Source organism: Hyperolius riggenbachi, chromosome 5, assembly GCF_040937935.1.
Source record: "Hyperolius riggenbachi isolate aHypRig1 chromosome 5, aHypRig1.pri, whole genome shotgun sequence".
In the NCBI taxonomy this organism is placed as follows: Eukaryota; Metazoa; Chordata; class Amphibia; order Anura; family Hyperoliidae; genus Hyperolius; species Hyperolius riggenbachi.
This window is the reverse complement of record NC_090650.1, coordinates 110,941,736-110,967,550: the sequence shown is the minus strand read 5'-3', so window position 1 is coordinate 110,967,550 and position 25,815 is coordinate 110,941,736.

The following is a 25,815-nucleotide window of genomic DNA, read 5'->3' as shown; positions in this document are numbered from 1 at the left end:
TGAAGGGTCCCTGTAAACTTATTAGACTCACACCACTCAAAAATATTTTGACCGCTTCCCGGCTGTGGATGAGTAGTGCACCCTCACAAGGCAAGTAATGTCCTTGCATGCCCAGCAGAATGGTGCGCTCAGGCACAGAGGAAAAGATCCACATTCTACACTGGTCCAGTGATCTAAACCAATGGGATTCCTTTAAGTTTGTAGAATGTAAATTACATATATATTCACTTTCCATTTAGCCCATAGTAAAATTCACTATTGTAACGATTGGTGTAGCAAAGCAGGAGTCTGGTTATTGTGTGATCAGCAGTATCACCAATAACCCAGACACGATACCTGATTATGTGGTGATCTGCAGAATCACCAATAATGCAAGTATAGCTAACAAGGTAATATCAATAGTATAGTGCTTGGTGCAACTGTAATACTGATCCGTTAGGTAAAACCTCACCAGAGGAGCTGGCGGGTACTATCAGTAATGAACCTCACCAGTGACAAGGGCTCACTGGTGAGTGGAGAGGTCAGACAGATCGGATTGGCAACAGGCGGACATATACAGTACAAAATTGGCAGGCAAGAGGATAGAGATATTCAGGCAGAGTCAGCAACAGAATCAGATGGGCTAAAGTACAGAATCGACAAGCGAAGTCAGAAGAGAGCCAGAGTCATACACAGGTTATCAAGCAATATAACAGCAATAGTAGTAATAAATCCTAGTCTTGTGTGAAATCCCGGTTTCCTCCCGGATCAAAGCACACCGGATGTATCTAAGGTCTGAGTGCTTACACGAAGCATTCGCAACAGCAGACAGGTTGCAAGTGACTCCAGAAGGCTTAAGAAGCGGAGGAGACCCCTCGGCCACGCCCATACTCATCAGCCAATCGGAAACGCCCAGAGTCTCCTCCAACGTCAGCCGACCGGCAGGTCAGCTGACGTGCCTCCTCCCCGCATAAAGATCCTGTCTGTGCGCGCGCGCGAGTGTGACAAAGCCACCCTATGAGCCACTGACAATCCCCTCCTTGGCGTGCTAGACGCCGGAGGGACGGGAGAAACGCCCGAAAGAGAAACCGAAGCAGCTGCGGGGGTATCCTGACTGCCCGCAGCTGCATCTCCAGAGAATGTTACAGTACCCCTCCTTGAGGCGTGGACTCTGGACACGGTCTACCTGGTTTCTCAGGATGTAATTCATGAAATTTTTCCTTAAGTTCCTCCGCATGCATGCGATGCCCCGGTACCCAAGATCTCTCCTCAGGCCCATACCCCTTCCAGTGAACAAGGAACTGTATGAAGTTCTGCACCCACCGAGAGTCCAAAATTTGCTCTATCTCAAACTCACCACCAATCACCACAGGGGGAGGGGGGGGGGAAAGAGGAATCCACATGCACAGCAGGCTTCAACAGAGACACATGGAATTACTTAACACCTCTCATACTGGAAGACAGAGAAATTACATATGTGACATTATTAATCTTTTTGGACACCGGGTATGGACCTATAAATCTGGGACCCAATTTCACAGAGGGCTGCTTTAAAGTCAAATGCCGGGTAGAAACCCACACCATGTCACCTGGTGCAAATTCCCATTCAACAGACCGTCTCTTATCTGCTTGCTTTTTCTGGGTCTGAAAGGCCTTTCCTAGGTTTCTTTTGACCATACTCCAAATCTCCTTTAAAGCCCTCTGCCACTCGTCCAGGGCAGGGAAAGGAGATGACACTACTGGCAGTGGAGAGAATTTGGGTGATCTCCCCATTACTACCTGGAATGGGGAGAAACCCGAAGAGGTACTCTTTAAGTTATTATGAGCAAATTCTGCGAATGGCAACAATTTCACCCAATCCAACTGGGCATCTGCCACATAGCACCTTAGGAACTGCTCAAGGGACTTGTTAACCCTTTCAGTTTGCCCATTAGTCTGTGGGTGGTAGCCGGAGGAAAATGATAGGTTCATACCTAGATGATGACAGAAAGCCCTCTAGAACTTGGAGACGAACTGGACTCCCCTATCTGACACCACATTTTCCCGAATACCATGCAACCGAAAAATGTGGTGAATGAAGAGTTCTGCCAGTTCTTGAGCAGAGGGGACTCCGTCCAGAGGAATAAAATGGGCCATCTTACTGAACCTATCGACTACCACCCAAATGACTGTTTTCCCCTCAGATCTGGGCAGCTCACCCACAAAGTCGATGGACAGATGGGTCCATGGTTGTTCAGGTACTGGAAGTGACTGTAGAGTACCTACAGGAGCACACCTGGACGGCTTACTCCTGGCACACACAGAACAATCTCCGACAAACTCCTTACAATCAGACACAATGGATGGCCACCAGACACATCTGTCCAACACTCCTGCGTTCTGGCAACCCCTGGATGCCCTTCGTTCTTGTGAGAATGGAAGACATGAAGAATTTTTAATCAAAACTGTAGTGGTACAAAGAAGAGAACCCCATCCGGTTTTCCTTCAGGAACCTCCTGCTGATAAGGATTCAAAGTAGAGGCCCAATCCTCCCAAGTCTCAGTAGCAGCAAGAATCACTGTCTCGGGAAGGATGCCTTCAGGGGTCAGGGGCTGTATTGTCTCAGGCTCAAAACATCTGGATAATGCATCTGCCTTGATGTTCTTAATAATAGGCTTGTAGGTAATAATTAGGGATGGGACGAATCCACAATTTCTTCGAATCCGAATCCGGATCTGAATCTAAAAAGGTTCTCGAATTTCTCGAACCTTTCGAATCCCGAATCTAACGAATCCTGCACATACGAATTGTGCGATCCGTGGTATAGTTGCCCGCAGTATAGGTAGCGAGGTAAAGGTGCCTTCAGTATAGCTAGCTAGGTATGGGTGCCTTCAATATTGGTAGCTTTCAGTATAGGTAGCAAGGTATAGGGGCCTGCAGTATAGGTAGAAAGGTATATGGGCCTTCAGTATAGGTAGCAGGGTATATGGGCCTTCAGTATAGGTAGCAGGGTATATGGGCCTTCAGTATAGGTAACAGGGTATATAGAGGCCTTAAGTATAGGTAGGTATGTAGGTAGGTATAGGGGCCTTTAGGTAGGTATAGGGCCTTAAGTATAGGTAGGTATGTAGGTAGGTATAGGGGCCCGTTAGGTAGGTAGGTAGGTACGTATAGGGGGCCTTTAGGTAGGTATAGTGGCCTGTAGGTAGGTAGGTAGGTATAGTGGCCGGTAGGTAGGTAGGTATAGTGTCCTGTAGGTAGGTAGGTAGTTAAAGGGACCTTCAGTATATGTAGCAGGGTATAGGGCCTTAAGTATAGGTAGGTATGTAGGTAGGTAGGTATAGGGGCCTTTAGGTAGGTAGGTATAGGGGCCTTTAGGTAGGTAGGCACGTATAGGGGGCCTTTAAGTAGGTAGGTAGGTATAGAGGCCTGTAGGTAGGTATAGGGGCCTTTAGGTATGTAGGTAGGTACGTATAGGGGCCTTTAGGTAGGTAGGTAGGTATAGAGTCCTTTAGGTAGGTAGGTAGGTAGGTACGTATAGGGGGCCTTTAGGTAGGTATAGTGGCCTGTAGGTAGGTATAGTGGCCGGTAGGTAGGTAGGTATAGTGTCCTGTAGGTAGATAGGTAGTTAAAGGGACCTTCAGTATAGGTAGCAGGGTATAGGGCCTTAAGTATAGGTAGGTATGTAGGTAGGTAGGTATAGGGGCCTTTAGGTAGGTAGGCACGTATAGGGGGCCTTTAGGTAGGTAGGTAGGTAGGTATAGAGGCCTGTAGGTAGGTATAGGGGCCTTTAGGTAGGTAGGTAGGTACATATAGGGGGCCTTTAGGTAGGTATAGGGGCCTGTAGGTAGGTAGGTATAGTGGCCGGTAGGTAGGTAGGTAGTATAGGGGGCCTTTAGGTAGGTATAGGGGCCTGTAGGTAGGTAGGTATAGTGCCCGGTAGGTAGTTAGGTACGTATAGGGGGCCTTTAGGTAGGTATAGGGGCCTGTAGGTAGGTAGGTATAGTGGCAGGTAGGTAGGTAAAGTGGTAGGTAGGTAGGTAGGTAGGTAGGTGTCGCTCCCCCCGTGCCTCCTCCGCTCACCCCCATGGCCTCCTCCGTCCCCATGCCTCCTCGCTCACCCCTGCATAAGTATCAACTCACATGTCCAGTGGAGCGCAGAGCGGCAGACCTCGTCATTACTTCTCGGTTCCCTCTAGTGGCCGGACCGGCTTTTACTGATGACGTCATTGTAAAAGCCGTCACTAGAGGGAACCAGGAAGTCAGCGAGAGGTCTGCCGCTCTGCGCTCCACTGGACAGGTGAGTTGATACACAGTATGCGGGTGGGCGGGCGGAGGAGGCGCGGGTCGGAGGAGGACGAGTGCGAGCGGCGGATGCGCGGCGATGCAGCGTCGGGATTCGGCGGATTCGTAAAGTGGAAAATGGCGTCGGGATTCGAATCCACGAATCTCGAATAATTCCCAATATTCGAGGGATTCGTGGATTCTCCGGATTCGTCATCCCATCTCTAGTAATAATGAATCTGAATCTCGTGAAAAACAGGGACCTACGGGCTTGCTGGGACTGAGACGTTTGGCCCCTTCAATATACTCTAAGTTCTTGTGATCGTTATAGACAGTTATGATATGTTCAGCCCCCTCGAGCCAATGTCACCATTCCTCAAACGCAAGTTTGATGGCCAACAGTTCTCGATTCCCAATATCATAATTTCTCTCGGCGGGGGAAAACTTCCTAGAGAAAAAAGCACATGGGTGCAACCTGCCCTGCAGACCGGAGTGTTGAGACAATACAGCCCCAACCCCGATCTCTGAAGCATCCACCTCAACAATGAAAGGGAGAAATGTCCACATGTCTCAAAATGGGGGCGGAGCATAACAATTTTTTAAGTGATGAGAATGCAGACTGTGCTTCTGCTGACCAATTGTAGGTATCTGCCCCCTTTTTGGTAAGCTCAGTGAGAGGTGAGACCACAGAAGAAAACCCTTTGATAAACTTTCTGTAATAGTTGGCAAAGCCAAGGAATTGCTGGAGTGCCTTCAACCCCAAAGGTTGTGGCCACTCCAGGACAGCAGAAACCTTCTTGGGGTCCATAGAGAGTCCTGCGGTGGAAATTCTGTACCCTAGGAAGGGAACTTCAGACACTTCTCGAGTTTAGCATACAAGGAATTCTGTCGTAGTTTTCTTAAAACATACTTCACGTGCTCCCTGTGTTCAGCAATATTAGATGAGAAAATGAGTATGTCATCTAAATACACAAGGACAAAACCGCCCCAGAACCTCCCTAAAGACCTCATTAATCAACTCCTGGAAGATGGCGGGTGCATTGCACAACCCGAAGGGCATCACAAGGTACTCGTAGTGCCCATTGGGTGTGTTTAACGCCGTCTTCCACTCATCACCCTCTCTTATGCGAATCGGGTTGTATGCCCCTCTTAGATCGAGTTTAGTGAAGACACCCGCATCAGTAATCTGAGAGAACAAGTCATCAATCAGAGGGAGAGGATAACGATTTTTCACAGTAATTTTGTTCAACCCTCTGTAATCGGTACATGGCCCGGCTGGGGATCTAGATGGACGGATGAAACCTTTGGCCAAGTTTTCTTTAATATACTCCTGCATGGCAAGTTTCAAGCTCAGAAAGGTTATATAAATGGCCTCTAGGGGGCATACAACCTGATCTCAACTCAATGGGGCAGTCAAAACTTCGATGAGGAGGTAGTTTGTCTGCCGCCTTGGGACAGAAAACATCAGCAAAGTCAGAATACTGAATAGGCAACCCCTCCACTTGAACCTTGGTAGCACATACGGTGACTTTCTCCATACATTGATAATGGCAAAAGGAGGACCAGCTCAACAATTGCCTGGAACTCCAGTCGATCTGAGGGGAATGTTTTTGAAGCCACGGCATACCAAGGATCACAGTGGAGGTAGCCATCTTAAGTACAAAGAATTGTATCTGTTCTTTATGCAAAGCCCCTATCTGACACAATAATACAGGAGTGTGAGAAAGAGGTTGTTTGCCCTGCAGTGGTGAATCATCCACTGCAGTAACCACAAACTGACGTCCTGACTCCCAAGGAAAGTAGAGGAAAACCAAACTTAACAGCAAAATCATTATCCATAAAATTTGCTGCAGAACCCGAGTCTATAAAGGCCTGGGTAGACCGGACTTGATCTTCCCAGGTGATAGAACACGGGAGAAGTAAGTGACTATTCTTTAGAGGTAATACAGAATCGCCTAGGGTAGTACCTCCAGCTACACCTAGGCGATAGAGTTTTCCGCCTCCCTGGGACAAGTTTGTACCACATGACCCTTCTCTGCACAGAACAGACAGAGTCTCTCAGTACGTCTCCTGTTTTTCTCAACCTCAGAGAGCTTGGATTGTTTGATTTGCATCGGTTCATCCTGAGGAGGAGAAGAAGGGGCAGGAGCAGAGAAGGGGATAGGAGAAGGTCATCCTGGCGCTCTACCTCGAGTCTGCCTTTGATAACGAACTTGACGATCAATTTTGACAGCTAAAGAGATTGCCTCATCCACTGTCTTAGGTTCTGAGTGACTTAACATCAGATCAGCAACAACATCAGATAATCCCGATAAAAAAAATCTAACAAAGCATACTGCCCCCATCTGGCTGACACCGCCCACCTTCTAAATTCAGCAGCGTATGTTTCAACAGTGTTATGCCCTTGTCGGAGAGTTTTTAGCTTCCTCTCTGACGTCATAGCTAAATCGGGATCATCATATATAATTGCCATAGCTTTAAAAAATTCTTGAACGGATGCTAAAGCCTCATGACCAGTGGGAAGACTGTAAGCCCAAGTCTGCAAATCACCAGATAACAACGTTTTTATAAAAGTAACTCGCTGACTCTCAGACAGAGCTGGGACAAGGTCCTCCAGCACCCAAGGCTGAGACACCAAAGTGCGCCCCTCCATCCCTCCCACCCCAGCCATCACACACTGATTGCTATTAGACTAACAGGGCCACAGGGCCCACAACCTCCCCAACACCTTAATATCTAGTTATCTGGCTTGCAGTCACTGCCATGTATCCCCTTTTCTTATTTCTTTCTGCTTCAAACACAATTAGGAATGACAGCTGAATGAATTGTGCGCCCCCTCCTACTCTGCGCCCTGAGGCTGGAGCCTCTCCAGCCTATGCCTCGGCCCGGCCCTGCTCTCAGAACCCGAAGATACCGGGCGTAACTCAAAATATGATAGGCAACGATGTTTTAAGTTCCGGAAATCAGACCGGTGCCCTGAAAATCTTTCAGGGTGAGGCATCCTGGGCTCACTGACTACAGGGGATGACACTGATGCATTGGTTTTTTGAAGTCGGGTCACTACCTCAGACAATAGGTTAATTTGTGTCTGTTGTGTGTTGACCGTATAGGTAAGATCGTTAACGGCCGTGGTCAACAGTTTGACCTGAGTGCACAGTGTCTCCATAGACATTTTTGGTCTGCTGTTCTGTAAAGATTGGTGTAGCAAAACAGGAGTCTGGTTATTGTGTGATCTGCAATATCACCAATAACCCAGACACTATACCTGATTATGTGGTGATCTGCAGAATAATCAATAATGCAAGTATAGGTAACAAGGTAATATCAATAGTGTAGTGCTTGGTGCAACTGTAATATTGATCAGTTAGGTAAAACCTCACCAGAGGAGCTGGCGGGTACTATCAGTAATGAGCAATGAACAGCGCTACTTAAAAACAGATGAGTGCCTACCTGCAAGAGAGTGCAAGCCCCACTTGTGGGATAAAATATACACCCAGCATACACTACATACCTATGTAGTCTATTCCTCAATCTCTTTCTCCTCTCCCGCGACCTGTTTGTCCACTGTGATCAAGGGAATTCTTTGTCCTCCATTTTGAAAATGGCCATTACCCCATAACAGCTTACTGGTCAGCACACTGTTAAACTGTAACATCGCCCACTTGAGCCATAGGGAAACATAGACATTACTTGGCAAATCAGTTGTCCTCTCAGCTATAACTAACAGCAACTGATATATAACTGACAGCAACTGATATATTTCATTTCTGACAAAATGTTGTCAGAACTGGAAGGGATCATTGTCAGAAGAAAATGGCGAGCTTCTGAGATGAACTGATGGCAAGGTAACTATGTAATGTTCATTTGAAGTTACCTCATGTGTTTATATTAAATCATTTTACTCAGTACAGGTTCCCTTTAATACTACCTACCGTAGCAGAAAAGCATTTGGCATCAATTCTCAGCATTTGGCGCCCTAAAGCAGGACACAGAACCACATAAACACAGCCGACGCTTGACACTACCCTTAGCGTCCAAGTCAAGAAATGGGATCTACCACTACATTTACATGAACAACGCCAACTGACATCACCATCATTTAAAACCAGCTTCCATTCATTTGAATGCAACAGCGGTACATCAGTTTCAAACAATGCTTTCATTAACCACCAAAAGCCGGCGACTACCAGTTTTACCAACTGTGTAAACCAGCCATTGCAATGTTTGGGGATGCTTGTAAGATGTGGATATCACAAAGGAAAAAACTTGACCAGCTAATCAAAACCTTATGCATCTATTGTATCACCTGATGAAACTGATCACACTTCTCCGGGAGTTCTCATAGGCATGAGCATCACTATTTCCTGGTTCTCTAGAACTGTGAGGGGAGGTCATGCTGCATGACATTAAAACAGTGCCATGAAATCATCTTAAAAAAATAGATTTCCAATAAAACGTGAATAATGAGAAACCATTAAATGTTTTTGGAAATCACTATATTAATTAATTGGATTTTTCAGCACTAAAACAAATATTTATCCATTAGCATTTCAGAATGAAATCCAGAGAGAAGGATGGAAAAAAGATAGGTGTTGTAATAATGCTGACAATGCTACAGCTGACAAGGGCTCATCCAAAAGGAAGTGACTCACAAACGATACAACTTTTTTTTTTTTTTTGCACATGGCATATGCATACTTTTATTGCCTTTGTTACCAAGAGGAAGAAATTCATTAATATAGTCTTATGGCATGCTTAAAGGAATACTATCAATGCTCAAGTGTTCTAAAATGACAATCCTCTATAATAAAACCCCTGTGTCCGTGCCTCCAGTCCCTGTGTAGCGTTGTCCGTGCTTTTGCCCACTGCGCATGTGCGCAGCACGGACCCAGAGGCAGGAGCCCAAGAATGGGGCTAGGGAGTCCAGCGGGTGTCGTGTGAGCGGCCGGCATGTGAGCAAGGCAGCCGAATGTGCAGCGGGTGAGTGGGCGGCGGTCGCGTGCAGCGGTGGGTGAGCGAGTGGCTGCGGGTAAGCGGGCGCGTGCGCGGCGAGTGGCGAGCACGCGTGCCCAGGAACACAGACCTAGAGCCCATTTTGAAACGGGCTTAGGTCTACTAGTGTACAAATAATGTCTAAGTAGCTGTGCAAACATTTTCCTACTTTTCATGTTAAATATCAGAGGCAAAAGCTTTAATTTATTGAGAGTAGGATTTAGCTATAATTATTTATTTATTTATTGTACTTATAAAGCGCCAACATATTACGCAGCGCTGAACATTAATTTAGGTTACAGACAATATTTAGGGGTGACATACAGCAATATGACGATACAGGATACAAGAAAACCAGATCACACACCATAGTATGAGTACCAGGTAATGCTTAGTCAGTCACTGGATGGAGCATGGAGATTAGGCAAGTTAGGTTCACTCAGATGCATATCATGGGTTCACAGTAATGGAGGTGCATGATCAGGTAGGACACAAAAGGAGGAGGACCCTGCCCAAAGGCTTACAATCTAGAGGGAGAGGTAAGGACACGAATGGTAGGGGACCAGAGTTAAGCTGTAGGTTTAGAGCACTTGTGAGGGGTAGTAGGCCAGAGTGAAAAGGTGAGTTTTGAGGGATTTTGAGGGACAAATCAATTGCAGAAGCGGTGTCTGCTTCAATGCACAGCCAGTGTTGCATATCAGACTACAGAGTATTTTTTTCAGAAAGCAAAAACAGTATGAAAAGCTGTGACAAAAGCTGTGAGCTTTCTCTCTCTCCTTCTCTCACAGAGTTACACACAGTGGTAACTAATCAAGTGTGAGGGGAATTTCCCCTCTCCTCATGGCTCATTCTGTCATCAGTTTTGGCGTCAGTAAAGTTTGAAAGTATTTTGATAACAGTAAACAAAGAGGTTGCCAGTGAAATGTATACACCAGTACTTAGCAGAACTTCCCAAACAATTCTTATCTCAATTGAAAAAAATATGTAGATCGATAGTGTTCCTTTAAGAATTTTAGATAAAATATATTTTGCAGAATTCTTGTAAATGTAGTACTGTACATATATAGATACAAATCCATTTACATTATTTAATTAATGTTTTAAGTTGAGTCCAAGGTAGAGGAACATATTTGATTACATTTTGCCACTAACTTTTTCAGTGGAATTAAGGGATTTAAAGTGTGTTTGAACTAAGGAACTTCATTCCTCACAAAAGCTATGGGTGAAGTACCTCACAAAAATTATTCAAAACACTTATCTTTTGTTTGCATGGTTGAAGCTGCCTTCAGAAATAATTAATCTAATTTACTGTCGAGAGAATCACTGTAAAGTCTACAGTTCTGCATGTTTGACCTTGCTGTATCTCCTTATCGTAAACAAACTCTTGGCAGGGGAGCTGCTGTGTAGAGATGGCTCAAACCTCCGATTTTCAGTTCGCGAACCTCAAACGCGAACTTCCGCAAAAGTTCGGTTCGCGCAAACGTTCGCGAACCGCAATAGACTTCAATGGGAAGGCGAACTTTGAAAACTAGAAACATTTATGCTGGCCATAAAAGTGATGGAAAAGATGTTTCAAGGGGTCTAACACCTGGAAGGGGCATGGCGGAGTGGGATACATGCCAAAAATCCCAGGGAAAAATCCGGATTTGACGCACAGCAGCGTTTAAAGGGCAGAAATCGCATTGCATGCTAAATTGGATGCCTAAAGTGCTTTAAAGCATCTTGCATGTGTAAACATGAATCAGGTAGTGTAATTAGTGTACTGCTTCACACTGACAGACCAAACTCACTGTGTAACACACCGCAAACAGCTGTTTGCGTAATGGCGGCCATGCTGGACTGGTGCACACCATGGCGAGAGTGCAGGCAATAGCGGTTTTCAAGCCCATATGGTCGCCGGGCTAAGGTAGCTCAATGAAAGAACATCAGTGACTGTCCAGCTGATCGAATTTGGTCTGTCCACAATGAAGCAACGACCTTATTATCTTGGGTGTTCCCCCAAGACACTCATATAGCCGGCAGTCATTGCTTCATTGTGATACGCAAGCCCCTTCACCGCGGCAAGGTAATGATCACGAAGGGGAATTGACACATGTACATGCCTTTTGTTTTGTTGTTGCAGCTGCAGTGCAGCCAGAAAAATTAGGCAGGCATGTACACATACCAGTAAAAAAATGTTATTGGTTTTGTTAGCAGCCGCTGATAGCAGTGGCCTTAAAAATTCAGGAATCCGCCTGGAGTCCAGGACCCTGTTGGTGGTGGCCGAGAAGGCAGTCAAGCAGCCTGCAGGCAGAGATGCTGTGTGGGGACTGGGAACCGACTTAGTCTTGGAGCAGGCAGTCACACGGTGTGCAGGCAAAGATTCTGTGTGCGGGGACTGACTTAGTCGTCGGGCGGGCAGTAGCCCTCCGGGATCTATGCCTCATTAATTTTGATAAAGGGGAGGTACTGAACACTTTTGTGACCTAGGTGACTTCTCTTCTCAGTGACAATGCCTCCAGCTGTGCTAAAGATCCTTTCTAAGAGGACGCTTGAGGCAGGGCAAGACAGAAGTTGGATGGCAAATTGCGACAGCTCTGGCCACAGGCCAAGCCTGCGCACCCAGTAGTCCAGGGGTTCATCGCTGCTCATAGTTTCTACATCCAGACTTAACCTCTTGAGGACCATGGTGGTAAACCCCCCTAGTGACCAGCCTAATTTTACATTAATTGGCCACTGCAGCTTTAAGGCCAAGCTGCAGGGCCGTATACCTCTGCACACAAGTGATCTCCCCCCCTTTTCTCCCCACCAACAGAGCTCTCTGTTGGTGAGGTTTATTTTGTGTTTATTTATTTTTTTTTAATAAATATTTGTTTGTTTGTTTTTTAAATATTTTTGGACATTTTCTTTTTTTTTTTTTCTAAATCCCCTCCCTCCCCCCAGCCGGCCAATCACGGCGATCGGCTGTCATAGGCTTCTGCCTATGAGAGCCGATCGCTCTCTTGTCTCAAATGGGGACAGCCGTGTCACAGCAATCGCCGCTCGGAGACTGAAGGCGGAGCTCAGCTCCGCCCACCAAGCGGGAGATGCGCGCGCACCGTGTGCGCGATCTCCCGTAAACTGCTTCCCCAGGACTTTCCGCCAATTGGCGTTAGCTGGTCCTGGGGCTGCCGCCGCGGCCACGCCTACTGGCGTGACGTGGGCGACAAGCGGTTAAAGGAACTCTGAGCAATGCAGAAACTATGGAAAGATGCATATCATTTTAAAGCTCTCTTTCTCCTCTTTCCAATGATATATAAACCGCTGCCCTACGCCTTTTAGTTTTCGCTATTTTCGCGATTGAAATGGCCGCAGCCGCGATTTCAATCGCGAAAATAGAGAAAACTAAAAGGCGTAGGGCGACGATTTAGGGGTCAGAAAGAGGAGAAAGAGAGCTTTAAAATGATATCCATCTTTCCATAGTTACATTGTATTACACAGGGTGACTTTTTCCTAAAGTCAGCAGCTTCATTCTGCTGGAGCTGCTGACACTGGGGAAAGTGGGCTAAGGCCACATCACCATGAGATCACTGGAGCATCCTCTCCTTGCCTGCATGGACATGGGACAAGAATTTCTGGCAGTGGTACCTTTATTCCGTTGTGCTGTGACATCACCCTTAAATGCACTGTAAAACATAGTTGCCACTGCCAGCTTGTTCTGCAAGTGCTGCATCCTTTCTGCCTTCAAGTGAGTTGGTAATGGTAACATCTCCACCACTTTGTGCTTATACCGAGGGTCTAGTAGCGTGGCTACCCAGTACAGGTCATTCCCCTTGAGTTTTTTTATACGGGGGTCCCTCAACAGGCTGGACAGCATGAAAGCTGCCATCTGCACAAATTTGGATGCAAACGTACTATCCATCTCCTCTTGCTCTTCCTCAGTGATTTCAGGTAAGTTCTCCTCCTCCCCCAGCCCCGAAAAATACCATGGGAAAGTTGAGCAGCACAAGCCCCCTGTGACGCCTGCTGCGGTTGTACTTCCGCCTCCTCCTCCTCCTTCCTCATCATCTGACTCCTCTTCCCCACATGACTCTTCCTCCTTCTCCTCCTCCCCCCTCCTCTGTGCTGCAACAGGTGTTGAGGTAACATCTGGTTCTGCTGAGAATTGATCCCACAACTCTCCCTCCTGTTCCTGTAACTGTTCCTGTTCACGCTCCTCCACAGCTTGATCCACCACTCTACGCACTGCACTCTCCAGGAAGAAAGCATATGGGATCAAGATGCTGATGGCGCCTTCACTGCAACTCACAATGTTTGTCACCTCCTCAAACGGCCGCATGATCCTGCAGGCATTTTGCATGAGTGTCCAGTACTTCGGCCAGAACATCCCCATCTCCCCAGACCATGTCCTTTTATTGCAGTTGTAGAGATACTGGTTGACGGCTTTCTCCTGTTGTAGCAGGCAGTTAGACATCAGGAGTGTTGAATTCCAGCAAGTCGGGCTATTGCAAATCAAGCAACTTACCGGCAACTTGTTTCTCCGCTGAATATCGGCCAAGCATGACATGGCCGTGTAATACCGCCTGAAATGCCCACACACCTTCCTGGACTGCTTCAGGATGTCCTGTAAGCCTGGGTACCTACACACAAATCTCTGAATTATTAGATTCAGCACATGTGCCATGCAGGGTATATGTGTCAACTTTCCCAAATTCAAAGCTGAAATGAGATTGCTGCCATTGTCACACACAACGTTGCCGATCTCCATTTGGTGCGGGGTCCGCCACTGATCCACCTGTTTGTTAAGAGCAGCCAGGAGAGCTGCTCCAGTGTGACTCTCCGCTTTGAGGCAAGACATGTCTAAGATGGCGTGACACCGTCGTATCTGGCATGCAGCATAGGCCCTGGGGAGATGGGGCTGTGTAGCTGGAGAGGATATTGCAGCACCAGTAGAGTTGTACTGCCACTCATCCAGGAGATCGAGGAGGACCACAGTGAAGAGGATGTAGCAGGAGGAGTAGGAGGTGGCAGAAGGCCTGCCTGCAAGCCGTGGAGGTGTCACAACTTGGTCCGCTGCACAGCCACGTACTCCTTGCTTGCCAGCAGTCACCAAGTTGATCCAATGGGCTGTGTAAGTAATGTATCTGCCCTGACCATGCTTGGCAGACCAGGCATCCGTGGTCAGATGGATCCTTGACCCAACGCTGTGTGCCAGAGATGACACCACTTGCCTTTCAACTTCAGGGTACAGTTTGGGTTGTCACTACACGGGTGTTGGCCTTTCCACGGCTCAATTTTTGGCGGCAGAGAGAACAGATGGCATTGCTCTGATCTGAGGCAGACACACAAAAAAATTTCCACACCGCTGAGCCCAGGGGCGATGGCGCTATGGTGGCGTCAGCAGCTGATGTTGAAGGGCATGTTGGCTGGCTGTCCATAGGTGGCGATACATGGCGTCAGACACTGCCACCAGCTGTTTCTGATGACGAGCTCCCTCTGCTTCTTTCAGGAACTCATCTCCTCCTACTCCTCTCTGACTTCCTCTCTGAACTGTCCCCTGTTCATCTCCTCTATTGGAAACCCACGTGACATCCGTATCATCATAATCATCATTATCATAATCATCCTCCCCAGCTTCGCTTGCATTAGACACCTCCAAAACTGCACCAACAGCAGGTACTTCATCATCCTCCTCCTCACACCTTATGTCCATAGTGTCACCTAACTCAGACATATGAGGTGGTGTAACTTGCTTAACGCCTTCATCTTGTTGTAACAATAGTGGCTGTGAATCAGTGAATTCCCCCCCAAATAACTCCTGTGAAGTGTCAAATGTAGCGGATGTGTTGCTTGGAGTAGCGCTTCGGAAGATGAGGTGTTCTGTGTTAAATAGTCAACCACGTCCTGACAATCTTGGGAGTTGATGGGATGTGCCTTCTTCTGAGCACTGTACTTTGGTCCAGGGCCACATGAAATCACATCAGCACGACCTCGAACAGACCTGCCGGGTGGCCTGCCTCTGGGTCTGCCTCTGCCTGTTGTTTTGTCCATATCGGGGGGGGGGTTGAAGTGAAAGGTACTCACTGACTTGACTAATACAATGTGCAGTCACACAGGTGCAGTGAAAGGTATGCAGTGACTAGTATATTACAATACAATGTGCAGCTGTCACACAGGTGCAGTTAACAGGTATGCACGGACTGGTATATTAAACAGCATGTGGTCACACAGGTACTGTGAACAATTAAGCAGTGGTATATAACACTGCCTGCGGTCACGTAGGTAGGTGCACTGAACAGGTATGCAGGGATTGGTATTACAAATGTGCAGCTGTCACACACACAGGTACCGTGAACAGGTGCAGTGACTGGTATATAACATAACACTGCTTGAGGTCACGTAGGTAGGTGCACTAAACAGGTATGCAGTGTTTGGTATTACAAATGTTCAGCTGTCACACACACAGGTACCGTGAACAAGTGCAGTGACTGGTATATAACACTGCGTGCGGTCACGTAGGTATGTGCACTGAACAGGTATGAAGTGATTGGTATTACAAATGTGCAGCTGTCACACACACACAGTTACCGTGAACAGGTAGTCACTGAATATGCTGGACCTGGCAATGGCACAGTAGGAATTACCAAGGGGCCAAGGGCCAGCTGCGACTGACTGACAGGGCTGTATATGCAACAAGTGTCTGTGGGACACACACACACAAAAAAAATAGATCACAAGAACAACATTAGCTCTCAAAAGAGCTGTTGAGGAGTGCTTTTTAGCAATAAGTATCAGCAAGGAACAAGCTAACAAGCCTAACAAGAGCCTAACTTAGCTTTCCCTAATGTCTCTGCAGCAAGCTCTCACTTCTCTAATTACTGCAGCCACACGAGTGAGTGAAATGGCCGACGCTGCCTGCCTTTTATAAGGGGGGGGCTCCAGGAGGGAGTGTAGCCTGATTGGCTACCATGTGTCTGCTGACTGTGATGTAGAGGGTCAAAGTTGACCCTAATGATGTTGTATAGGGGGTAGGTCGAACTCGCATATAGTTCGCGGTTCACTGCGAATGTGAACCACCGAAGTTCGCGTGTTTGGGTTTGCATGCGAACCGTTCGGGTCATCTCTACTGCTGTGCAGGTATAATCATTTAATGTTTAAAGCAGCCGTCAGACTCCTGCATGTACAGTAATGTCCATAATTTCCAAAAACTGAGATGGCAGCAGATTGTACTTCTCTGGTCATCAAGGTGAGTTGACCCTGTGCACTTTTAAACAAAAATGCTGTGTAGACAATTTGAATGAAAGCTTTGTGAGGCAGGGGCGTAACTGGGGAGGCCCCAACTAATAACCTTCGCTTTCTCTGATTCTCCAGATCAGGTGTTTATGTGGCTACACATGTTATGGATGTGAAGATCCTGATAGCCACACTTGTTTCATGACCCTTGCATAATAAACCCCCATGTTGTGAGGACCACCAAGGGAGGCAAGGGAAGGGTTGTGAACATTAAGGAGGCCTCATTAAATTTTTTCTGGAGGCCCCACGATTTGTAGTTACGCTCTTTTTGTGAGGTTTTCTTTAAAGATTACACCCGTGCAACCCCCCCCCCCCCCACACACACACACACATACACCCACACCCACACACACACACACACACACACACACACACACACACACACACACACACACACACACACACACACACACACACACACACACACACACACACACACACACACACACACACACACACACACACACACACACACACACACAAACACATCCAACAACATCAACACCTCTCCAGGTACCCAATGTTTCTAGCTATGAGTGTTGGTTGGTTTAGCAGGGTAAGTAGCAACACAGTATTTAGCCCAACAGATTCAACCTGGGATGAATATAGCCTCAGTAATAATATCCGGTGTGTTTATGTGTGTGGGCAATTTTATTTCCTCAATTAAAAATGTTTTTACAAAGTAAGTTTTTAATGTAATACTTAGTGATGCTCATAATCTATGCATTGTAGTTGACGCCTATGCATCATAGTTTCAAGTCGTAGTTCCAAAATGACGCTTACGAATTTACGCATGTAGTACCCCTATGCGTAATTAAGGCCGCTACGCATAGACCACATGTTTATTGCGAAGTCAACTACGCATGTGTTAATGCATATATTTTCATGCGTATGGATGTTCATGCGTATAAAATACGCATTGGACAGGGGAATGTATGCGTAAGAGAGTTCCACGCATGCGGATTTGACTAAATAATGCGGACATTTTTCCGCATGTCAGCATTTTCATCCGCATACAACTACATTATGGATTACGCATAATTTCGTAGAGTAATGCGTAATTACGGTGCACATTAGTAGTTGAGCAAATGGAAACGTTGCGTGATTTAACTATGCGCAATTGTGAAAAATGACGTGTAATTCCAGCGTAGCGTAGAATGCTCCTTACGCTCGTCACTAGTAATACTACATTTATTATTAAAGGTTGCATTAATAATTGAATAACATTTTATTCTTTACAGAATACATGGTCATTTATCAGCATTCCCAATTATTTGGAATCAGTCGCTTGCAAAGAGTTAATCAATTCTGCAATGGGACATTGTGGTTCTTCAAGTTGCTAGCCTTGGACATGTTTGTCGATATTTTCTTATAATTATCATAATTGGGATTTTACTCACATCACAGTGCATTACTGCTAACCTCAGCTCCAGGTGATTATTCCCAGTGTTTTACAGGGATCGTTTTTCACAGATGATTTCAATTTAAAAATATCTCCAACAGGCAAATTCAGTTTAGAATGCTGACAATTCATTTTGTGAGCTAATGGAGGATTTTACTGTATTTTCCCTTAGCTAGAAGCATAAGTAAATTATTTCACGGCCTTCATAGCTCACTGTTAAAGTGAAACTCCTCTGAGACTAGAAATGTCACAGTTACATTTGTCCCACGTTAGACTTAAAGGGAACGGTTCCCGGCTAACTTCCGTGGTTCGCGATCGCGGCAAAACGGGACCTTTCCCGGAAGTTCGGTTTGCCCCCATAGTGCACCATTAGGGTCAACTTTGACCCTCCACATCACAGTCAGCAGGCACATTGTAGCCAATCAGGCTACCCTCCCTCCTGGAGCCACTCCCCCCCTTATAAAAGGCAGACCCCTATGGCCATTATACTCACTCTTGTGCCTGCAGTAAATAGAGAAGGGACAGCTGCTGCAGTGCAGACTCTCTCATAGGGAAAGATTAGTTAGGCTCCTGTAGGCTTGTTACCTTGCGCCTTGCTGATTCTTATTGCTAAAATAGCACCCCACAACAGCTCTTTAGAGAGCTAATCTTGTTCTTGTGATCTATTTTTTTTTCTGTTTGTCCCACTGACACTTGTGTTGCATAGACAGCCTTGATAATCCATACTGTGTGTGTGCCACTGCCAGGCCCAGCACATTCAGTGACTACCTGTGTGTGTGAAAGGTGCACATTGTAATACCCAGTACTGCATATACCTACTACCTGTTGTTCACAGTGCACGCACCTACCTACGTGAGTGCAAGCAGTGTGATAAACTAATCCGTGCATACCTGTTAACTGCACCTGTGTGACTGACTGCACATTGTATTAGTCAAGTCAGTGCATACCTTTCACTTCATCCCCCCAATATGGACAAAACAAAAGGCAGAGGATGGCCACCTGGCAGGTCTGTTCGAGGTTGCGCTGTCGTGATTTTGTGCGACCTGCGACCAAAGTACAGTGTTCAGAAGAAGGCACGTGCCATCAACCCCCAATATTTTCAGCACGTAGTTGACTATTTAACGCAGCACACCTCATCTTTCTCAGCTTCCGCATGGAAGTGGGACATATCTTCCTCCTCCTGCTCTGATTCTGGCACCCCACTTAACACTCAGTCAACCGCCACCACCAAAGTGCCATCACCTCAGGGCTCAGTGGTGTGGACATTTTTTTGTGTGTCTGCCTCAGATGAGAGCAGTGCCATCTGTACTCTCTGCCACCAAAAATTGAGCCGTGAAAAGACCAAGACCCGCGTAGGGACAACTACCTTACGCAGGCACATGATTACAAAGCACAAACTGCAATGGGATGACCACCTGAGAGAAAGCAGCACACAAAAGCAAATCCACACACCGCAGTGGAAGATATGCAATTATTTCTCAAAAAAAGCGATACCCAAACTGTACCGTGATGTTGAAAAGCAAGTGGTGTCATCTCTGGCACACAGCGTTGGGTCAAGGGACCATCTGACCACGTGGTCTGCAAAGCACAGTAAGCCTGCCCGAAGACTAAGTCAATGCCCACACACAGCATCTCTGCCTGCAGGCCGCTTGACAGCCTTCTCTGCCACCACCAACAGGGTCCAGGACTCCAGGCGGATTCCTGAATTTCAGCCGCTATTCTAATTTTTCTGTTGCGTGTACATGACTGCCTAATTTTTCTGGCTGCACTGCGGCTGCAACAACAAAACAAAAGGCATGTACATGTGCCAATTCCCCTTCGTGATCATCACCTTGCCGCGGTGAAGGGGCTTGTGTATCACAATGAAGCAATGACCGCCGGCTATATGAGTGTCTCGGGGGGGGGGGGGGGGGGGGATGGGTTTGCACACCTAAGATAATAAGGTCGTTGCTTCATTGTGGACAGACCAAATTCGATCAGCTGGATAATCACCTCAGCCCGGCGACCATATGGGCTGGAAAACCATTATCGTCTGCACTCTCACCATGGTGCGCACCACTCCAGCACCGCCGTCACAATACAAACAGCTGTTTGAGGTGCGATACACAGTGAGTTTGGTGTCTCAGTGTGAAGCAGTACTCTAATTACACTCCCTGACTGATGTATATACATGCAAGAGGTTTTAAAGCACTTTAGGCCTGCAATTTAGCATTCAATGTGATTTCTGCCCTTAAAACGCTGCTTTGCGTCAAATTCAGATTTTTCCCTGGGACTTTTGGTTAGAGTTGGGCCGAACCTCCGATTTTAGGTTCGCGAACCGGGTTCGCCAACTTTCGCGGAAGGTTCGGTTCGCGTTAAAGTTCGCGAACCGCAATAGACTTCAATGGGGATGCGAACTTTGAAAAAAAAAAAAAATTATGCTGCCCACAAAAGTGATGGAAAAGATGTTTCAAGGGGTCTAACACCTGGAGGGGGGCATGGCGGAGTGGGATAGATGCCAAAAGTCCCCGGGAAAAATCTGGATTTGACGCAAAGCAGCGTTTTAAGGGCAGAAATCACATTGAATGCTAAATGACAGGCCTAAAGTGCTTTAAAACATCTTGCATGTGTATACATCAATCAGGTAGTGTAATTAAGGTACTGCTTCACACTGACACACCAAACTGTTCACTGAACAGAACAGGTATGCAGTGGCGGGTTCACTGAACAGGTATGCAGTGGCAGGATCAATGAACAGGTATGCAGTGGCAGGATCACTGAACAGGTACGCAGTGGCAGGATCACTGAACAGGTATGCAGTGGCAGGATCAATGAACAGGTATGCACTGGCAGGATCACTGAACAGGTATGCAGTGGCAGGATCAATGAACAGGTATGCAGTGGCAGGATCAATGAACAGGTATGCAGTGGCAGGATCAATGAACAGGTATGCACTGGCAGGATCACTGAACAGGTATGCAGTGGCAGGATCAATGAACAGGTATGCACTGGCAGGATCACTGAACAGGTATGCAGTGGCAGGATCAATGAACAGGTATGCACTGGCAGGATCACTGAACAGGTATGCAGTGGCAGGATCAATGAACAGGTATGCACTGGCAGGATCACTGAACAGGTATGCAGTGGCAGGATCACTGAACAGGTATGCAATGGCAGGATCACAGTACAGGTATGCAGTGGGCTGAGGGCTCACTGAACAGAACAGGTATGCAGCCAGGAAGAAGTTAAGCCTAACTAATCTTTCCCTATGAGAGACTGCAGCAGCTCGCCCTACTCTCACTAATGCAGGCACACGAGTGGCCATAACGGCCGCCGCTGCCTGCCTTATATAAGGGGGGGTGGGGCTCCAGGGGCTAGTGTAGCCTAATTGGCTACACTGGGCCTGCTGACTGTGATGTAGAGGGTCAAAGTTGACCCTCAGGTGCATTATGGGGCGAACCGATTTTTTGCGAACTTTTGCCGCAAAACGTTCGCGTGCGACACCCGCACGCGAACCACCTAAGTTCGCGCGAACCACGTTCGCCGGCGAACCGTTCGGCCCAACTCTACTTTTGGTGTCTATCCCACTCATCCATGCAAAAACTCAGATGTTAGACCCCCTGAAACATCTTTTCCATCACTTTTGTGGTCAGCATAAATTTTTCTAGTTTTCCAAGTTCACCTCCCCGTTTAAGTCTGTTTCAGTTCGCGGAAGTTCGCGCGAACCAAACTTTTTGCGTAAGTTCGCGAACCAAAAATCGGAGGTTCGGGCCATCTCTAAAAGGGAACCTAAACTGAGAAGGACATGGACTTTTCCTTTTAAAATAATACTAGTTGCCTGAGTCTCCGGCTGATCCTGTGTCTCTAATATTTTTAGCCACAGCCCCTCAACAAGCATGCAGATCAGGTGCTCTGACTGAAGTCAGACTGGATTAGCTGCATGCTTGTTTCAGGTGTGTGATTCAGCCACAACTAAAACCAAAGAGTTCAGCACGACTGCCAAGCAACTGGTATTGTTTAAAAGGAAACATCCATATCGCTCTCAGTTTAGGCTCACTTTAAGTTTGTAGTTATTATATCCTAGATTTAAAGTGAAATGAAACTTCATATTGCCTGAACTGCACAAAAGTAATTTAGTGTCTGACATTTGTGAAACAACGCATGCTGTGTTGCCCAACAAAGCATCACAGCAACATCCATTTGACTGACTGTACTGTGCTTTAGGTGATATTAGTGTGCCAAAAAAACTGTGTGACTGGTACCCTTGAGCTGGTCACTGCCTACTCTGTGATCAACGTGTACTGTTACTGTGTCACTTTAACACCTGTGTGACCGTACTGTGCATTTCTAAGTGATCTCTGTGCCAAAAAATAAAAAATTAGATTTGTGCCAAAACCCGTTTGTTGGTCACTGCCTGCTGTCCGATCAATGTGTACTGTTACCATGTCACTTTAACAGCTATGTGGCTATACTATACTCAGTGGCGTAGCTAAGGAACTGTGGACCCCGATGCAAGTTTTACATTGGGCCCCCTAAGCACTCTATACATAGCAATTGATTTGGTTCAATCGCCCGGCGACATCAGCGACGAGCGACAGTTCGGGGTGCGCGCCCGGGCAACGCCGCATACTCACGGGCGACCTGTCACTGCAACACGCGCGCGCCGCATGTTGCGGCGACATTTGTAGCCCGTGGGTATGGGCCATTACCGTGTCACTTTAACACCTGTGTGACCGTACTGTGTGTTCTAGGTGATGTTTGTGTGACAAAAATGAATTATATTTGCACCAATACCCTTTTGCTGGTCACTGCCTGCTGTATGATCAATGTGTACTGTTACTGTGTCACTTTAACACCTGTGTGACCGTACTATACTGTGTGTTCTAGCTAGGTGATGTTTGTGTGACAACAAAAATAAATTAGATTTGTGACAATACCCCTTGGCTGGTCATTCACTCTAAAGCCTCATCTACACGGGACAATTTTCCATCAGACCAACCGGTGATCTGATTAGAAATTGCATCATGTGTAGACGTCCAAATAGTTTCAGATCAATTTTGCGATAGATTTTGCAAAATCTATCACAATCCGATTGGACTGGTTGTAAATTATCTAATAAATCCGTCTAATAGATCTGATCTGAAAAATCAGGAAATCTGGAAAACTGTACTATGTAGATGAGGCTTTACAAACATGACAGGCAGAAGCAGCCTGCTGGAAGTGGGTTGCAGGCCCCACACGGGGACATTAGAGTGTTAAACAATGGGACACAAAACTAGTGATATACTGTAACAACATGGGGATAAAGTCACTGAGTCCGTATGGTGGCAGAGAAGAGCACACAAGGATGGGGGCCCTGACAAACAGGCTTGCAATCTAAGGAGTGGGAGAGTGGTAGGTCATAACAGTATTGCTGGGAGACAATCACAAGCCCATATTGGAAGAATCTTTTTTAAGGTGAGTAGCAGAACAGATATGATGGAACTGTATAGTTTGTGAAAGTCACAGTAATTGGGAATTTTGTGTATTATTCCTCATATGCATTACCCACTGTGTTGTCTTTGTTTAGTTTTGCTCAGGTTTGTTTAATAAACATCGTTTTAAATGAGTATAGTTTTTCTTTAGCATGAATATATTTTTTCTCGAAGAATAACAGATGGACACTCATTAGACATACACTGTTGACTGAGGTGATAACTTGTTGCAAAATAGACAACTATATTTATACACATAGGTTTTGTGAAGGTAGTGACGGTAGGATGCAGGACCATTTGTAAACACTGTCTTAACACTTGGAGCAAGGCTCACAGATGCCTGTAGCACAGTAACTAGCCAAATATGCTTCCACTGATGAGATAAATGTTGTTGATAAAGTTATTGAGGATTTTGTCTTAAACATTTCAAGTTGAAGGGAGGGGAAAAGAAAGCTGTTGCTGCAGTAGACCAGCTATTCCATTGTGGTCTCCATACATAGACTGGTACACAGTGTTGGAGCTAAGAGACTTTGGGCCCCAGTGCAAGTTTTACATTGCCCCCCGCCCCCAGCACTCTATACATAATAATTGATACGGCACACAAAAATATATGCGGCAACTATAGTGTCAGAGGAGCAAGAAGGAAATGGGGAACAGTGTGTTAATGATCCCTACTATTCAAAGCATCTATAGAAATGAATATTATCAGCACAGGACCAAATAAAGAGCTAAAACTGTAGTTGAGGATAGGCCCCTTGGGGCCCCTCTGGTCCAAGGGCCCTGATGCGGTCGCAACCCCTGCACCCCCTATTGCTACGCCACTGCTGGTACATGAGAAAAACTAGAGGCTGATTTTAACCACTTAACCTCCAAGGGTTTTTCCCCCTTAAAAAAACCAGAGCAATTTTCACCTGTCAGCGCAGTCAACAGTGGCTGCATGTAGCCATGACACAGAAGAAGAGGTATGCAATGAGGCTGCCTAAGCAGGGTCTGTCATCTGTTACTAGGGTCTGATGTGGTACTCAGGTCTGTCATCGGGATCAGTCTGTGCACTGGCGCACCGAAGGGGGTATTCCCCCCCCCCCGCGACCAGAAGGATATGTGTGTGGCGCTGCGGGGGCCTCGGTTGCTGCTGGCAGCGGGCGTAAGGCAGAGCTGCGGGGAGAGAAGACTTTACACTTACGGTGCCTGGATCCTACGCGGCTTCCATGTACTTCCTGTCCCGGCATCTGTCGATATGGTAACAGCGCCCCCTGTGATGACGTACCGCATGTCATCACAGGGGGAGCTCTTACCAATGCGTCGCGCGCCGGGACAAGCAGAAGATAGAAGCTGCGTGCAGGATGAAGGCAGGTAAGTGGAAACTCCTCTCTCCCCGCTTCCCCCCCCCCCGCCTACCTATCTAACCTATACTGGGGGACATATACCTATCTAACCTATACTGGGGCATATACCTATCTAAGCTATACTGAGGGGGATATACCTATCTAACCTATACTGGGGCATACATATCTAATCTATACTGGGGCATATACCTATCTAAGCTATACTGAGGGGCATATACCTATCTAACCTATACTGGGGGACATATACCTATCTAACCTATACTGGGGGCATATACCTATCTAAGCTATACTGAGGGGCATATACCTATCTAAGCTATACTGAGGGGCATATACCTATCTAAGCTATACTGAGGGGGATATACCTATCTAACCTATACTGGGGCATACCTATCTAATCTATACTGGGGCATATACCTATCTAAGCTATACTGAGGGGCATATACCTATCTAACCTATACTGGGGGACATATACCTATCTAACCTATACTGGGGGCATATACCTATCTAAGCTATACTGAGGGGCATATACCTATCTAACCTATACTGGAGGACATATACCTATCTAACCTATACTGGGGGACAAATACCTATCTAAGCTATACTGAGGGGCATATACCTGTCTAATTTATACTGGGGCATATACCTATCTAACCTATACTGGGGCATATACCTATCTAATCTTTACTGGGGCATATACCTATCTAAGCTATACTGAGGTGCATATACCTATCTAACCTATACTGGGGGACATATACCTATCTAACCTATACTGGGGCATATACCTATCTAAGATATACTGAGGGGCATATACCTATCTAATCTATACTGGGGCATATACCTATCTAAGCTATACTGAGGGGCATATACCTATCTAACCTATACTGGGGGGCGTATACCTATCTTATCTATACTGAGGGGCATATACCTATCTAAGCTATACTGAGGGGGATATACCTATCTAACCTATACTGGGGCATACCTATCTAATCTATACTGGGGCATATACCTATCTAAGCTATACTGAGGGGCATATACCTATCTAACCTATACTGGGGGACATATACCTATCTAACCTATACTGGGGGCATATACCTATCTAAGCTATACTGAGGGGCATATACCTATCTAA